The sequence below is a fragment of the Ovis canadensis genome, chromosome 4 (genome assembly GCF_042477335.2).
Source record: "Ovis canadensis isolate MfBH-ARS-UI-01 breed Bighorn chromosome 4, ARS-UI_OviCan_v2, whole genome shotgun sequence".
Classification (NCBI taxonomy): Eukaryota; Metazoa; Chordata; class Mammalia; order Artiodactyla; family Bovidae; genus Ovis; species Ovis canadensis.
Genome location: NC_091248.1, coordinates 26,248,856 through 26,262,903, shown reverse-complemented (window position 1 = coordinate 26,262,903; position 14,048 = coordinate 26,248,856). Strand labels below are relative to the sequence as shown.

Below are 14,048 nucleotides of genomic sequence, written 5' to 3'. Positions count from 1 at the left end.
TTCTCAGAGCCCTAACCCGTCAGCATGGGCTAGATCCTCACGAATGCAGTGGACTCAGATGTGAGAAAGCTTCAGACTGTTTCATTACAGCCAGTTTGCCTGGTTTCACATTAAAAAGGGAGCCTAGAAGTGTACGTCCCTGAAGATCAGAAAGCAGCCACCATGAACTAAGCTAAATGAGACACCTCTGATTTTTTGGGGCATGACTGTAAAGCCAGAGATACCACAGTTTTGCAGGGAGAATGTACAGCAGAATGGAGTCAGGTTATCTAGGTTTAAGAACCAAGTCTTCCCAATTACTACTGTGTACTTGTGGATAAATTCTTGAACGTCTCTAGGCCTTAGTTTCCTTGCTTGTAAAGTGGAGATAATAATAGTATTTAACTCATAGGGTTGATGTGAGGATTCAATGAAATCATTCTACTAAAGGACACAGAACAGAGTCTGGCACTAAATGAACACTCAACAAATGTTAGCTGTTAAGTCCTGTCTGCCACAACTACTCCTTGACTCTGAAATACTAAAGCTCTTGGAATCTGCAGTGCTCGTTTTGGCACTTGACCATGCATTAATTCATCCATCACCATCTAGTGAGTGATTTTAATCCCCCTTAGATTGCTGAACATGGCTCACAGTGTTCAAGAGAGCAGATTGCCTAGTGGTGCTGCTCAGGCTAAACTAATCTCTGATAAATATTTACTCGCAACTCTAGGTCAATCCTAGATGAGGATGGGATGGTTGGATGGCATCACTGAGTCAATGGACATGAACTTGGGCAAACTCTGAGAGAGAGTGAGGGACAGGGAGGTCTGGCGTGCTGCATTCCGTGGGGTTGCAAAGAGTCGGATACGACTCGGTGACTGAACAACAACTAGGTCAATACTAAAAAAGCTAAAGGAACGTGGTACCCTGTTCACGAAGAAAAAGTGTCTAGCTTATGGAAGCCCTGCTTTCTTCCTCATTACTAGAATATCCGGCTTAATTATGGGAACCTACACCCTGAGAATGACACGGATAACAGAAAGCAAGTATAGAAGAGTCTAGAAACCTTACGCGTTGTGAGAAATCGTGGAGAGGACTGGTGACGCAGCAGGTAAGAATCTTTCTTTGATGTTAGGCACTATTGGAGAGCCTTGCTCTTTTTAGATTTCTGTTTACAGTCAAGCTTTAATCTTTGAGCTCCCGAGGCTGGACTGGGGTTATTTAACCATCAAGAGTTACACATTTTCGAAGCCCTTATTCCAGCAGCTACTGTGGCTTTTTCCCTAAGTTTTTTTTTTATCGTCCTTGCCATTTTTTTTCCCCTTCAAAGAGTTCTCCCTAGAGGTTCCTAAGTTTTTATGAGCTTCTTGAGAGTGCCGACCGGTTTGCCAGAGGGCTTCAGTGTTGCTAAATCCTGAGTCAAACTCTCTGCCCTTTCCCCCAGGCTTAATAGGCTCAGTGGAATAGAAACACGCAGGAAATGGAAACTAACAAACTGTAAGGAGACAAGGGGCCCCATCTTGAGCATGAACTTGGTTTGCAGACCAACTCTACAGCTGTGCTGCTAACCCTACCCTCAATTTTAGACTGCCCTGGATGTTGAGGATTCACTCTGTCTCTCTCTCAACTGATTTTTAAAATTCAAATTACTTTAAATTACCAGTGGGAAAGACTGTGGTTTTTCTATAAAATAAAAAAAACTGCCACATTTATACTGTATTCAGTTTGGAGACTGAGTGTATAAATACGTGGATGAAACTGTCCGTGAAAGTACCCAAAACTGCTTTTTCTCATGATCTGATGTTGGGCATTACTGAATTTTGCACGTAGAAAGCAATTACTTTGATTTTATGTTCATTTTTGTTTCTAAAATCAGAGACAGGTGCCCTTTCCGACTGCTATTTGCAAGCATTTCCCCACAGGTTTTCTTGGCCCTGCAAGCTTTCTACTATCCTGACTGACTGTGACTATCATGATGGCTCAGCTCTGTGTTTTGGATGTTTTGCTAACAGTTCAAACTTGCTGTTTTCCCATCACAATTATATTCTCCATTACTTTTCATTGTGTCTTGTTTTTTAGCAATAGTTGTAATTCATGTAATTGTGGGATATCTGTTAGATGTAAACTCTTAGTCCTGCCTGGAAATATCAAATATTTAAAACACTGTATTCTTTGGAAGCACATGAGGAATAATATTTTAACAGATAGCTTTTATTCACTGAGCTGACATTAAGCTAAGGTAATTTTGTTACATGTTGTGTAATGTTCTCACTTGTGATTATTCCTGCAGTTTTCTCATTTTGCTTTTTTAATCACAACAACTAAAGGGCAACAAACAGCTGCTGGAGTTAGGGTTGTCAGACATTTTAAGCAGTTTTTCCTTTTGCATGAAACAGTTCTGTTGAAAATACTAAATTGTGTATATGTTGAGATTGCCACCCGCTGGTGGAAATAGAGAATTTCCATTTTAATGAGTAATTTAGGAAAACATATTTGTTTTCTGTTTCTGGAGTATGAATTTATAAGTTTAGGTTTAAAAATACATATTTTAAACTTTGCTAGAAGAATAAAGATTTTTATTATTCTGGAACACTTTAAAGCTCTACTGGAAAAAATTAAAAACTCTATCATTTGTAACCATTTAAAAATCTTTATTTACATCTCTTGTGGCCCCTACAAAAGGGAGAAGAGAAAAAAAACCCCAAAACTCAGAATATGCCTAAGCATTATCAGTGGTTGCTGTTGACTACTAAGATTGAGGGAATAAAATAAATTTTGTTGCTTCTTTACATTTGTATGGAGTTATATTTTCTCCCCCTATGCAAAGCTTGTATTGCTTTAAAAGAAAAATATAAATCTGAAGAAGAAAAATAGCTATATTCGAGTATACATAAATCTAAATGTAAGTCTCACAAGGGCACTTGATAGAGTGTTTAAAAAAAAAGCGCCACCCTAAATCAATGCCACATTTAACTAAAAAGATACAAAAGGAACAAAAGCCTGGAGATTGAACTGCAGCTTTCATCACTCCACTAGCACAAATTTTAAATTCAAATGCATACATAAGAATTTATTATGTGATAAAGATGCCATTTCAAATTCATGTGCAAGGGTACCTCACATCATTTACCAAATATATTCCAGATGTGAAAAATTAAAAATATGCAATGAAATAAATTAAAAAATATAAATTAATATTTAGGCTAAGCAAAAAACAAAGGAAAAATTATAAAGGAGAATGTTGAAAATGTCTGTGTATAAGTATCACCAGAAAAACAAACGATAAAATATTTAGGAAAAATATTTAGAGCTTACAGAACTGACAAGTAAAATAAGACTTTTAAAAACAGGCCTGTGAGCATTTGAAAAGAATATTAACCTCATTACTAATCAAAGGATTACATATGTTTTGAAAACTGAAAAATTTAACTATAAAATTGGCCAAGATTTAAAAACTGTTATTATACTTAGTGTTTTCTGATAAATGTTTTCCTTTTCTGATAAAGCTTTCAAATATATGACATGTTGAAAGTGTGTTGCTTGGTAGATGAAAGATGATACAGACAAAAGTACTCCATATTATAAAACTCTACTGCTGTTTAAAATTATTCCTTAAAATACATTTAATAATATGTAAAAACACTCAGCTAGAATTTAGATTACAAATAGGGTTTAAGTAATAACACAGTTTTATTTATATCTATCTCTCCATAAGGATATTATTTCAGAGTTTTAATAGTGATTATCATACTACCAAAATTATTGGTGATAATTTCCTTCTTCATTTATTTCTGTATTAAAAAATTTTTTTGAAAACAGTAAAATTGCAAATACATAAAAGGCTTATTAAAAATTTAGGGTATGAAATAATACAAGTAGTTTATTAGTTTAATAAAAATATATGTTATATGTACCTATGTATATTCATAACTATAGATTTAAATTATTTGAGTTTAATAGTGGTTATTTATATGGTTATTTCTATAATTATATTTCCTAGTTAGAGGTGATTATTTTCTTTATGATTCATTTTGTAAATATTTTACTTCTGATAAACAGAGATGTGCATTTCATATATATATATATATATATATATATATATATATATATATATATATATAAAATCTTTTAATTTCCCAGGTGGAGCAAATGGTAAAGAATCAACCTAGCAATGCAGGAGATGCAAGAGATGTGGGTCCAGTCCCTGGGTCGGGAAGATCTCCTGGAGAAGGAAATGGCAACCCACTCCAGTAATCTTGCCTGGGAAATCTGAGAGACAATGGAACACGGTGGACTACAGTCCGTGGGGTTGCAAGAGTCAGACATGACTTAGCGACTAAAACACCATTATACCTCAATAAAACTGTTAAAAAAAGAATACATACAACTCACGTCCTTTCTTTCTAAAAAGAAAATTTAATATTTAAAACATTCAGTGTTTACCTTTTACTAGCTCAATATTTATTTCATCCATTTATTGATGTATAGAATACCCAAGATATTTAAAATATTCCCTCATTGGCATTTGTCACTGCAATGAATCAGCATTTTAAATCAGTCTACACACATTTGGATCTGTACATTATTTTCTATAGTGGGATGGTGGGCGGGGGGAGTAGAGTAGAATATTTCCATTTATGAAGATAGGTTAGTCCTTAAAAGGAAATTAGCATCATGTACAAGGAGCTGACTGCTTTGTGGAAATATTCAACCATTATTTCATCAAAAGAAAGTAGTTTCTTATGATTAACAAACTTAAGCAATCAAATATGATGACTTTTCAGAAGGAAACTTCTTACCCAGATATTAGAATATCTCATTAATACAAACTTGGCTTCAGCAGTAATATTACTGATTTTGTGGACTGTTAAATAGTCTATCTGTAATGCAAATATAACCCTAGAAATCTGACATCAATGAATTTTCATCAAGCAACTTCAGAAATAAATTAAATAAAACTCGATTCGATGCAGGCATTCTTTTCTGATAAAGCTTCCAAATATCTGGCATCCTAAAAGTGTGTTGCTGAGTACGTGAAAGCTGATACAAAGGAAAATGCGGTCTCAATCATTTTTCAATAAAGGAAAATATACAGTTCTCCTTTGTAACTGCACAAGGCCTGACTGGAAGGTAACACTAATATGTGTCCAGAGGTACAACAGTGTATCTGCCAGGCTTGCTGAGCTGTTTGGAGATCTTTTGCTCAGACTCTCCTGTGGGACAGCTGGATGTGTAGTCTGTTCTACCTTACTTTGCAAGGCTGTCTCACTCTGAAGCCCTACCAGCTAATATTAAAATAGTAACGCATGGCATAGACCTAAAGAATGAATGAAAATACTCATCCCCGAGGCATCTCGAGTTGATTATAATAAAAATTGCTTAATTATTTATTACTAGTTGCTTTATAAATTACTCACTCTGGTTTTGCTGAAGGGTATAAACTGTGAGATGGGAGTGAAGAGCTCGAGAGGTGAAATTGTTAGGGGATCTAAAGTTAAGGGTTTCATATACCACACAGATGCCTTTTGACTTTATCCTGTAAATAACCGTGAAAACAGGAATCTTTCAAAGGGGAACTGAAAGGTCAGATTTGTGTTTTCTCTGTATGATGGAGAATGGATTTGAGGGAGTCAGGAAAAGAGGCAGATAGTCTATAAGGTGAAAGGCGATGAAAGGCTGCACCACGGATAAGAGGAAGCACCAAAATATTTAAAAGATAAAGCATGTAGGAAGAACATTTAGAAGGATTTAGTAGTTGGGTGAATATGGAGGCCAGAGGTAAAGCAGAAGAAAGAATGAGTTTTCTTCCTTATATAATTGGGTAGATGGTAACATCCTTAAATGGTACTGAAATGACAGGTGCTGGTGCTGATTAGAATGGGACACATAAGTGGCCGGTTGAGCTACTTTCCTAATGGATACACGCAATCATTCAGAAATTTTACAAGAGAAAATTGTATGGACAGACATACAATAAACAATGACAGTAAAATTACAGACAAAGCCCTCCGACTAAATCACAAAGAGCCTGGAAAACATAAGAACCTTTTTATGATGCTGATGTTAGGGATGTGGACAAAGACGGAACAATTAAATTGCATTAATTGTATTTGTTATGTTGCAATGGGAATGATTTTGCTTGCTGTCATAATGAGCTCTGCTATAATAGGCATTCGCCTTGTAGCCCACCTATTCATTTAGTAGAATGAGGTTTTATTTTTCCCCCCTTTTACAAAGTAAATACACAATAAGATTAAATAAATTTTGATGATTGCCAACAGATGGTGAAGGGCTCAAACTCAGACCATCTGATCTTTTGGTTTTCAGTTCTTTCCGGCTGTTCTTTCTACTTAATTACCTTCCCCTCACTTCCTAATCCCTTCCATGTAATTCTACACCAAGATTGGGTCTAGCACTCTCTTAATTTTCTGCAGCCTATACTGCTTTCTGATGAGATATTCGGTCTTAGTATCTGTGTTGCTAATATATCTAAACAGTCTGGTTGTAGCAGAAAACCTTTCAATCCTACTTGAACCATGTCTTTTCTCAATTTATTAATTCAATTTAATGTTAAGAATTTAAAACTGTTTGATTCACTTCATATCTGACACAATGGATCAACCACCAGTAATTTTATGCAATCAAAGAACTATTTTAATTGACCTGTCTTTTGAACCCTTCTCATGAGACATGTATTTCTTTCAATCACTGAAATAGCCTTACTAGAGTGATATATGTGTTTTAGTGAGAAATTTCCTCTATTACATGAATGCATCTGTGCATCTTTTGTGAATGAAGGAGAGAAAGTATTGTGTAATAGGTATTTTAATGATATTTTAAGGCAATGCATAAAGGGTATGAATTTATGGACACTTCTGAGGTAATTTACCATAGGCTATGTGTGTTTATATAATCCACGTCTAGATAAAACCTTTCTTTTCTTTTGACATGTATGTTTAAATGTCCAGTTCAATGTAAGGAGGCTGTTTTCGTGTTCAATAGACCCTAATAGCACTGCTTCACTGAGGTAACCTAATAGAATTCTGTTGATTGCAATTCCTGCATTACAAAGGTGTCCGTGTGTTTCAGTCATGTTTAGCAGTAGCTTGTTTAACCAAATGCTTGTTCACTAGACATAGAAATTACACACCAAAAACTACATATTGTTAAGTATTTGTAATAATGCTTGGTTTTAAAGATACCATCTATATTTTTCAAATATCACTTAAAATAATCAGTTTTCTTCTGGTAATAGAAATATTAAATGTTCATTTACATTTTTTTTGAAAATTTAAGAAGGATACAGGAAAGAAACCTGACAATACCCATTTCTCATTAAAGGTGATGGTTATTAAAATTTTTACATGGCTCCTTTCTGGATTTTTTATGCATATGTTTGTAAAATGAAAAATTTTAAACAAACTTGAACTTTTATAATGTAGACAGACATTACTTTTAACTTGTGTGAATTTTATTCTGCACGTGTGAGAGAGAGAACAACTTAAATAGATTTAAAAATTTTCCTGTTATCATTTGTGAGTACATGAAATAAGCATGAGAAAGGGGATAGGTATCTGCTGTTCCTCCAATGCGTCTCAGTTTCTCTGGCTTTTATAGTATGTGCATCTTGCTACACTGACTATGATTCTAATGGTAAAAATACATATTTTTCCTACAACCTGGTCAAAACTTAAGCCAAAACCTTTGATGCTCAGTCACAGAAACAGTTATCTATTCTAATACTAAAAAGAAAAACTGTCTTGAAGTTATAGTATTTGGTGTCCAAACTGGAGATTTTCATGGGCAGTCTTAGCCATATGAGATTTTTTAAATCATGTGCTGATTTTAAAATCTATTGCATGAGATGCAACTTCACTGTAATCTACTTGTTGTATCTAGTTATGAATTTTTTCTCATATCATTAAGTACTCTTTGAGAACATAACTGCTTTAACCAATCCACTATTTTTTAGATATTTGATCGCTTTCCAATGTTTGGCATTAAGTAAGGCTAGGACAGCTGTTGCACCCAATATATGACGTGATAATCAACCATCATTTTTGCACATGTACTTCAATGCTGTTGTGGTATCTTTCCTTCAGGCAATTTTAACACTTTCATACTCTTAAAGTATAGAAGCTACGGAAACGTGACTTCACAATAACCAATGGGAGATTGCCTTTAATGGAAGAGGAGGCAATATGACATGTATTTTAAATACAGTCTTTTGATATTTGGGGGGTAGTTCTTGCCACAACAGCTCCTGTTCAGAGAGTTGGAGTAGCAGTTAGTCACATGAGCCAGTTCACAGAGTGTCTTTGCTATGACGTTTTTTGAGAGCTACGGTGTTCTGGTTCTTTCTGTTGGCTTCGTTCTGCAAACACCCTGGCATTTTCTCAGACTTCTGTGATTCACGTGCTTGTCCTTCAGACTGGCATGGCTGTCCTTCAAAGCTTAGGTTGCGCTAAACAGTTTCATTGGAGGATAGCTGTGTGTTGCTGTGACTTGGGCAGTAGAAAGAAAACCAGGGTTTCACAGCGTTTTGGGAAACTCTTCATGTAGCCACTCTTGTCCAAAAATCTTTAGGGAAATCAAGGATTCATCTCCTAGGATACATTCCTAGATGAGGAATAGTAACTTGTCAAAAGTATAAACATTTACAATTCTTTTGATACATACTGATCAACTTCTTTCCAGAAATTTTGTACCCATTTATGTATGAGACTATATGTCATAGTCATATAATGTCACTATACACATACACACACACACACACACACACACACACATCATGCCAGCTATACATGGGGCTGATCTTTTGTCTAAAACATTATTTTCAAAAGAAGCCTAGCCATAGACCAGGTGAAGTTTTACTTCATATTTCTTTAATTGTTAGAAGAATTGAACAGTTTTTTCACTGCTTAATGACCTTTCATTTTATATTTTTTAATTTGTGTTCTTTGTCCCCTCTCTCACAAGGTTTTTGGTGCAAGCATTTTTAAAATAAAAGCTAATGTGTAAGAGCACTTGGTATTTAAAAATAATGCTCAAACTTGGTGAAATAAGACATGTATTTATCAAGAGAAAGATGTGATAGGAAGAGTGTGAGGATAGAGAGACAACATACATTCAAACAGAATGGCCTTTCATGGCCTTTATGCTCTCACCCCCTTTAAAAATTGCCCCATCCGTGGCTTCTGATGCCTAGGTGGCCACGTGTTATACCACATGACTTTAATGATCAGAGCTGATGGGATGTCGACTCAAAGGTCATGAGTTAATAGGCTGCCAAGGGATTTATGAACTACACTGCAATGTCTCCCTAAGGAACTAGAATAGCAAGTTAAAAAAAAAAAAGATTGCCAATTAATAGCTGATCTGAAAGGACAAACATGCAGAATATGAATGACCCAGATTAGTGGTGGAGCTGTAGAGAAAAGAGCCACAAATTCCTGCTCCTGAGGTTGCTAAAGCCACCTTGAATAGCCACATTCCAGCTCCAGCTTCAGCAAAGCTGTTCACCTTTGCTGCTCTTATTCGCCTCTACACCTCCCTGTCTCTTAAGCTTCCTTGAATGGACCTCTATTATTTACATTTAAGTGACCCTGAAGAAACAGAATGATTCTGAGGACAAGTAACAGATTTAAAGCGATCTTATTTACTACAACTCTCTATATATCCCAGCAGAGTTATTTTAATAGTCAACAATTCTTTCATTTAACAATTTGTTCAACATAAAATCATTGAGCATGCTGTCTGTATTAGGTGTTGGGCTAGGTGGTAAAGGAGATACAGAGACGAATCAGACAGTCTCTCATCTAGAAGCATATGGTTCAATCGCGCTTTTCTACGTAGCGTGGTCTTTCATTACTCCGATTGTCAGATCAATGGTGACCAACTAGTTGCTAGGCAACTTGAAATCCAGGAATACAGGACTGATGCAGCTTCATTATGATATGAATTCATCTTTGAAATGTTTGTCAAGAATTGTGAAGGGTCTGGAATTTTCTTCTCCTTTAAAGCGATGATGTTAGCCTGCCAGAGTTTAATAGATGCTGGCAGAAGACGTGTGACTTCTGAGTCAGAAAAGGACTTTGTTACTCACAGCAAGGCAAGTCACATGAGCTTTATGTTTCCTTCTGGTCCTCTTGCCCCCAGGTCTCATGGGGGCATGGAGGGCAACTCCATGAATGTGTCATAAATGAGGAACACCAAGTATAGGGAACCCCTATCTTTTACAGTGAACTGTGATCAGACCTGCCTGACATTTACCCTGTAGGGAAACATCTTTATTATACTGGACAGTAGCTTGCCCTCCACTGTGGAAGAAGACACTACCTCTGTCTCCCAAGGATACTAAACAAACATTCTTGAAAAGACAGTCCAAAACATAGACAGTCAGTGTATGGCAACCCACTCCAGTATTCTTGCCATGGACAGAGTAGCCTGGCAGGTTACAGTCCATCAGGTTGCAAAATGTTGGATACTACTGAGTGACTATCATACTTTTGCTTGCAAGACATTTTACAGAAATTTTATAAATCCATAGAGAATTGTATTCCAACAATATTGTTTCTCTGGATACTTTATAAAACAGTTCAAATGTTTGGTGCTTATTTCTGTTAACTCTTAAGTATCTACTTATTCTGAAATTGTCCTGTATTTCCCCATTTTTAGCATATTCTTTTAAGTAGGTGTATTTACCAAAACTGTATTTTTTTTTTTGCTTGTTTGTTTTATTTGACAGAAACCAATTTTCTGTAACTTAAACAAAAAAGAAAGTTAGTCGAAGGACACTGGATTATTTCATAATTCGAAGAACAACCCCTGACTAGTGCTGTTCTGGCACCTCATCAACAGAAGTCCATCGTTGTCTCTGGAGTATAGTCATTAGCATGCCTCAACATCAGTGGCTCTCAGTCCCTGCCGTTCTCCACTCCAAGTTTTAAATTCTCAGAGGAGAGGAGTGGAATGGGCCAGCCTGGCTAAGACTCTGCCTCTGTCTTTTCAATTATGCCCCAGGGGGAGGGACCGAAAAAGCGCACTAACCTAGTAAAACTTTGTCGTTCCCAAATTAGGAGAGAATTTCTTGGCAGCTTTGGAAACCTCCCGATTGCTTTCTTCTACATCTGAATTTTTTTTTTTTAATTTGACTTTACAATACTGTATTGGTTTTGCCATACATTGACATGAATCCACCACGGGTTTTGATTGATATTCCACTGCTCATAGAAAAAAACAGTTATTGTTTTATACATTATTCTAGTTCTTAATCAATTAAATATATTTTGGCTTTACGTGTCATTTTCTTAGCCATCTCCTGCCGTTTCTCAATTTTGGGGACTGATCTAAGCCAATTTACTGATTCAAGAGTTTGGGTTAAGTATAGGTATTTTTCGGTGGTTGAGAATAGGTTGGACTATATTGATTTTCTTATCAATCTTGTTGTCAAGTGGTATGCAACAAGCAGAGCAAGGTTTAGCCCAAATTTTGTTACTATTAAATATTTATTAGTCAAAATATCAAGATCATTATGTCAACTATGAAAATTTATTTTTAACATCTTTCATGCTAATTAATATATATATTCTGGTACAGATTTCAATAATGCTGTTTGAAATACCTGAGTAGCCACCTCTATAACTGTGAATTTTCATAATTAGGGTAATTCCAAGATTACTTATTCAGCCCTGGAATGTGGGGTAATGTTACCTTATTACATATATGCATATATATATACAAGAGCCCTCCTACAGAAGTATTTTTAAAATAAATTACCAGACAGACAATACAATAAGGTCGAGATACAGGCATTTAGTCATGCACTCATGCTAATTTCCAAACTCCTTTGTAATTAACATTCCTCCTGGCCAGATTAATTGGGTTTGCAATAAGTAATCACATTTGTAATATTGCAACTGTTCCCAAATTAATTGCTCATGTGTTCAATGAGCCATTACATGTTCTCATTTAAAGCAGCTTAAAGAGTCCATGATTTTTAAGCTGTAGTCCTAAACATTCTGGGGAGAGGGGAACAGAATCATCTAAGAATATGTCAATAATATGATGGGAGCAATAAACCAGTGGTTCCCGAACTTTGAGAGGACATGAGAATCACCTCACTACTCATTGAAAATATAGATACCTTGGCCCCACCACCAGCAGTTCTGATTAAAGAGTTATCATGTGGGGTCTGGAAAAACTTGGAGGAGCATCGCACACTTCCTTTCTAGAAAAAAGCACATACTCACATACTTCCAACTTTACCAGTGATTTTACTGTGAGTTTAGTCTAGTACAAATTTTCTGGAGACTCATTGCATATTACAATCACTGAGAGAGTTTTAAAACAATATTTCAGACCAATTAAATCATAATATGAGTGGTATAGGGTGACTAAACTGGTTTTTTTCCCCAACTGAGAATGGAGACTAGAGATTTTCCCCAACATATTAATTTGTTTACTGAATTAGACTCGCTTGACAGATACCTAGCAAAAATGATAATAAAAAGAGCTCAGTTACCCTATAAATCTTACAAAATACACAGTTTAATTTGCGTATTGGTGAGAAGGCACATCATGTTTGGCATTGATTTGTCTTTCTCGCTTCAGAGGTTCAAAGGATTTAGTGGGCTTTGTCCTCTGATTTGATAGATAGTTTTCACAAGCTTGAGAGAAGAACATCACAGCTCTTTTTATAATTTATGACGGCAAGGTGAGTGTTTATTATATTATTTTAGCTGAAGAAAAATCTAAGAAAACATATGGTGCTTCAAATTGACCGTAAGTTCACTGTATTTTAATAACAGGCCCAAGATAAATATTTGTTGTGAATAACCTAGAAAAATGGTTAAATGGGGAATTTTCTAGATGTTATCTGAAGAAGGTTTTTAACAATTTTTTTTTTGATTAGGAACATATTGTAATGAACAAAGTGGTAGATGGAAACTTTAGTTACACTGATAAAGTTCTTGAAATTATTTTAGACTTCTGTATAACAAAGGAAGGGAGACTGATAATCAGTAATAGAAAAACCATGTTGGAAATAACTCTAATCAAAGCTTCTTCTATGTCTCTTTGAAGTGGATCTACTTATAATATTACTCATATAGACATTCAAAGCACTGGCAATAATAGGTGATTTAATGATGTTTAAAACCCTTGAATAAATTTATATAGAACAAGAAATTTCCCAGAGGACATGAATTTGATAATTATGATCATTTCTTGTACTGATAACTCTTGAGAAAGGATTACTACTGCAAGAGACAAAATTTTAAAAAAAATCAAATTGTGAAAATTAAGTATCAGAAGTCTAGATTATTCAAAATGTATGAATTATAGCCCATTTATATAGAAAAACTGGCTTCCAAGTAAGCAAAAGAACCATTTCTATGCTCAGAAACTTTCTCTGAAAAGTTGGAAGCTCCTAATGGCATAGGGCAGAGACGAGTTAAGTGCAAATTTGTTCTATTTGTCAGAAATTTTCTTTTTTTTAAACTGTCAAGGTGGAATCGTTATTGTTGTTTGTTGTAAAAAATTGAAAAGATTTCCAAGCTTTTAATAAAAGCACTTCTTAAAGCTGGATTGTGGAGTGGTATTCACCAAAATTGTGAGGGTTTGGAAGTTTGCCGGAATCCATTTGTGGAAGAAAAGAATTAAAGGGCAGTGGTACTGTTGTTTTAGGTTGCTGCTGTCACAGAAGATGGCACCTGTGGAAAGGTGATTGCTGTTCTTAGCAATGTAGTCAAGGGCTTTCGGAGAAGATCCAGCCTTGTAGGAGAATGATAACAGTGGTTGCTGGGAATTTGCTCTACACAGGTCTTACAAGTTTCTCTGCATTGGTATTTCCAACCCTAACAGTCCAATGGGTGGTATCATCATTATCACTATTTTATGGATGATGAAATGGTGGAGACAGGATTTAAATCCAGGCAGCTCTGCTTATGAAGCCCCTGTTCTTTCTCTCACACCATCTTCTCTCTGTTGCATATAATCTTTAAACCCTCTTGTTTAAACCCTGAAGGATTACTCGCTGTACTGGGGGGCAGAATTTGTAGCATGAG

General features: G+C 35.6%; 1 long non-coding RNA gene across 1 annotated transcript; it reads left to right on the top strand.

The window, feature by feature from the left end:
• The first annotated feature begins 612 nt into the window (after positions 1-612).
• On the top strand, positions 613-4,362 carry LOC138439138 (uncharacterized). The gene is made up of 2 exons (XR_011256584.1): positions 613-1,093; positions 4,123-4,362. It is a non-coding gene; the product is annotated as an uncharacterized lncRNA (long non-coding RNA).
• Positions 4,363-14,048: the final 9,686 nt, after the last annotated feature.